This window comes from Cannabis sativa, chromosome 5 (assembly GCF_029168945.1).
Source record: "Cannabis sativa cultivar Pink pepper isolate KNU-18-1 chromosome 5, ASM2916894v1, whole genome shotgun sequence".
Taxonomy (NCBI): Eukaryota; Viridiplantae; Streptophyta; class Magnoliopsida; order Rosales; family Cannabaceae; genus Cannabis; species Cannabis sativa.
Window position 1 is genome coordinate 53,335,558 of NC_083605.1, and position 4,559 is coordinate 53,340,116.

The window sequence follows — 4,559 nt, forward strand, 5'->3', positions numbered from 1 at the left end:
GGAGACATGCCTAGCTGAGTTTTGTAAGCGAGTGCGGTAGGCCGGAAGAGAGCATCGAGGAAGTCGGGAGGACCAATCTTTGCGGTCAGGGTTAACCGTCTTTTCTAAAATTTGCTTAATTTCACGATTAGCTAACTCAGCTTGGCCATTTGTCTGTGGGTGATAAGGCAGTGCAACCTTGTGAAGTACACCATACTTTTGCATCAAATGTTCAAAAGAGTGGTTGCAGAAATGGGTGCCTTGGTCACTGATGATAGCTCGTGGTGTGCCAAAACGAGATAACACATTTTCTTTTAAGAATTTCACAACAGTTGTGTTATCTGCATTTCGACATGGCACGGCTTCAACCCACTTGGAGACATAGTCTATGGCGAGGAGAATGTAAAGGTAGCCAGAAGAAGGTGGGAACGGTCCCATAAAATCAATTCCCCAACAGTCGAATATTTCTATTACGAGCATGGGGTTCAATGGCATCATGTGTCGTCGGGATAGCGCACCTAGTTTCTGGCACCTTTCACAAGATCGACAGAAATTGTTAGTGTCTTTGAACAAAGTGGGCCAGTATAAACCACACTGTAAGATTTTTGCAGCAGTCTTTTTCATAGAAAAATGACCACCACATGCTTCGTTGTGGCAAAAGTTCAAGACACTAAAAATTTCATCATCTGGAATACAACGTCTCATAATTTGGTCGTGCGCGGTACTTGAAAAGATATGGATCATCCCAGTAAAAGTTACGGACCTCGACCAAAAATTTACGTTTATCCTGGGCATTCCAGGAAGCAGGAAGCTCACCAATCACTAAGTAATTAACAATATGAGCGTACCATGGTAACTTAGTGATGGTGTAGAGATGTTCATCAGGGAAGTCATCTCGGATAGCAGGGCCATCAGCGGAATCAGAAAACTCTAGACGAGATAGGTGGTCCGCTACCACATTTTCAACTCCTTTCTTATCCTTGATGGTCAAGTCAAATTCCTGTAACAGAAGGATCCACCTAATTAAGCGTGCCTTAGCATCCTTTTTGGAAAGGAGGTACTTAAGAGCAGAGTGGTCGGTGAAGACCGTGATAGGGGAACCGATCAGGTAGGAACGAAACTTGTCAAGTGCGAATACTACGGCAAGCAACTCTTTCTCAGTAGTAGAATAGTTCATTTGAGCACTATTAAGAGTTCTACTTGCATAGTATACGACGAAGGGCTTCCCTTCCCTTCGTTGACCAAGGACGGCCCCTATAGCGTAATTGCTAGCATCACACATGATCTCGAATGGCAAGTTCCAATCAGGTGGTTGAATGATAGGGGCAGAAGTGAGTTTGGTGACAAGTGTTTGGAAGGATTCCTCACAATCGGGTGTCCAGTTAAACACCTCGTCTTTTGCCAGGAGGTTCGACAAAGGTCGAGCTATCGTCGAAAAATTCTGGATGAACCTCCTATAGAATCCAGCATGCCCAAGAAAGGATCGAACATCCTTAACAGTCTTGGGGGCGGGCAGCTTTGATATGAGTTCAATCTTGGATTGATCAACCTCAATTCCTCGTTGTGAAACAATATGCCCCAAGACTATGCCAGATGGCACCATGAAATGACACTTCTCCCAGTTGAGTACCAAGCCTTTCTCTTTGCATCGTTTAAGCACAGCTTCCAAATTGAGAAGGCTTGATTCAAATGAATCACCAAAGACTGTCAAATCATCCATATATACTTCCATACAATTCTCGATCATATCACTAAAGATACTCATCATGCGGCGGAAGGTGGCTGGGGCATTACACAGGCCAAATGGCATACGCCGAAAGGCATAGGTACCAAAAGGACAAGTGAATGTGGTCTTTTCCTGATCTTCTAAAGCAATTTCGATTTGGTAGTACCCCGAATAACCATCGAGAAAGCTGTAGAAAGGATGACCTGCCACACGTTCCAAGATTTGATCGATGAATGGAAGTGGAAATGGTCTTTACAGTGGCGGCATTTAATTTTCTATAATCAATGCACATGCGCCAACTTTGTGCCCTTGGTAGGGATGAGTTCTCCTTATCATTTGGTACCACTTTGTTACTCCCGATTTCTTGGGAACAACCCGAGTTGGGCTAACCCACTTACCTTGTCGGCAACAGATAAAGTATCCCGTAATCCAAGCTTCAAGATTTTGTCTTTACCACTTCCTTCATTGGTGGGTTTAATCTCCTTTGAGGATCACGTCGTGGTATGGCCCCGTCTTCCAATTTAATGTGATGGGAGCAAATCAAGGGACTAATCCCTTTAATGTCAGCTAACGTCCAACCAATTGCTCCTCTTTGCTCTGTGAGCACGTTGATAAGTTGTTGCTCTTGAGTTGCATTAAGGGTGGAGGATATGATGACAGGGAAGGTGTTGTTTGCTCCCAAGAAGACATGCTTAAGTTCCTTAGGAAGTTGAGCCAAGTTTGGTTGAGAGCTTGTACGGTGGATGGTTTTGGTGTTTCCCTATCTTGAGGAAGTCCCTCGAAGATTGGATTCCAAAACATGGTTCTTTTGGTCGGTAATTGATTGATGACTTCGTGGTTGATTTCGGTATTACCCGACTCGAAATCTCGTAAATTTCAAAGAGGTCATCGAGATGAGTGGAAGTGTATTGTGCTTCTACCTCTTCGAAATAAGTGTATCGATCGAAATGATTGGAAACACTCATCGTTATCGGTGGTTGTTTACCAATGTTGAAAACATTCACCTCTAGAGTCATGGTCCCAAAAGAGATTTTCATGAGACCATTCCTACAATTGATGAGTGCATTTCTTTGTTGCGAGGAATGGTCGTCCGAGAATGATGGGAATTTTGGACTCTAAGTTGACTTCAGATTGAGTGTCCAAGATGAGAAAATCCACAGGGTAGTAGAATTTATCAATTTGAATCAAGACATCTTCAACTATTCCCCGAGGTTTCTTAATTGATCGATCGGCCAATTGTAGCACCACGGTATGTGGGCTTAAGTTCTCCTAGGCCTAGTTGCAAGTATATGGAATAAGGCATGAGATTTACACTTGCACCTAAGTCCAGAGGGCTTGGCCAAATTCTGTTCCCCTATTTGACATGAAATGGTGGGACAACCAGGATCTTTGTATTTAAGCGGTGTCTTGCAGTCGATCACCGCACTAGCTTGTTCGCCAAGAATGCGCTTTCTTGACATGGTGCTTCCTTTTGATAGTGCATAGATCCTTGATAACTTTGGCATAAGCGGTACTTGCCTTGATTACATGAAGTAATGGCAAGTTAACCTTAACTTGTGTCAAAAAGTCAAGGATTTCACTATGACTTTCCGATACCTTTCAAAGTGGATTTCAAGCCCGAGGAAAGGGCAACTTTACTGGAAGGTTCTGTGGCACATCGGCGTCCGAGCGGGCATTGGTACACTAGTGGTCTTAGGTAATGGTGATACCGTACTTTGACCACTTCGGGTAGTAATGGCATTAACCCCTTGAGATTAGACTACGAAGGAGCGGAGGTTTGTGCCATATGTTGCCCTTTGGGAGTGATTAGAGGCTGAGCTGCAGGGAAGCTTACCACGCTCTTGAATGACCGAAGAATCATTTAACTTTGTTATTTGAATCTTTATGTCCTTCAATTCCTCTATCACACAGTGAAATAAGTCCTGAACTCTAGTTGGGATTCTCGCGAGAATTTTCATGGAACTCTCAAGAGAATTCTTTTGTTGATCGCCTCCATTGGCTCCCGAGATGCTTGATTTTGACTTGTATCCTTCCAACTGAAATTGGGATGGTTACGCCAACCAGGATTGTATGTGTTGGAGTAGGCATTATAAGGCTTCTTGTAATCCCCTAAGGCATTACACTGTTCCTCATCTCCTCCCCTTAACATACTAAGACTAGGGCACTCTTGTGGTTGATGATCAGTCCCTCCACAAATGAAGCATGGTTCTTGCTTTTCCACTTTTGCAGACCTATCCTGAGTGCTTTACCTTCTTGAGTTTTGAAAGCCTCAAATTGTTTTTTCAAAGCTTCAAGTTGAGCTTTCACACTGTCCTCCTCCTTCAATTGGTAGACTCCGGCTGTTCGTGGCTTGTCTGTAGGACTTGGCGCACTCCATGTGTATGATTTTTCAGAAATTTCTTCAAGATATTCCAAAGCTTCTTCGGGATCTTTCTGTAGGAAGTCGCCATTGCACATCATTTGTACGAATTGTCTTTTGTCGGCTGTGAGACCGTCGTAGAAATAGCTGACAAGACGCCAACTTTCGTATCCATGATGTGGGCACTGGCCCATCAAATCTTTAAACCTCTCCCAGACCTGATGAAACGTTTCATGGTCCTTTTGGGTGAAGGTAGAGATTTGCCTCTTAATTTCCGCCGGTCTTATGGGGTGGAAAAAATTTAGAGAAAAATACTTTTGTCATCTCATCCCATGTCCCAATAGACCTTGGCCTTAAGGAATACAACCAGCTTTTGGCTTTATCCTTGAGTGAGAAAGGAAAGAACTTCAATCTCACCAAGTTAATGATGTCAGCTTGGTTGTTGAATGTGGCCACCACCTCTTCGAAGGCCTGAATATGCACATATGGACTCTC

At 43.6% G+C, this 4,559-nt stretch overlaps 1 non-coding gene across 1 annotated transcript; it reads left to right on the forward strand.

Moving 5' to 3' along the window:
• The first annotated feature begins 4,232 nt into the window (after positions 1 to 4,232).
• Positions 4,233 to 4,339, forward strand: LOC115721557 (small nucleolar RNA R71). The gene has a single exon (XR_004012572.2). It is a non-coding gene; the product is annotated as a small nucleolar RNA R71 (small nucleolar RNA).
• Positions 4,340 to 4,559: the final 220 nt, after the last annotated feature.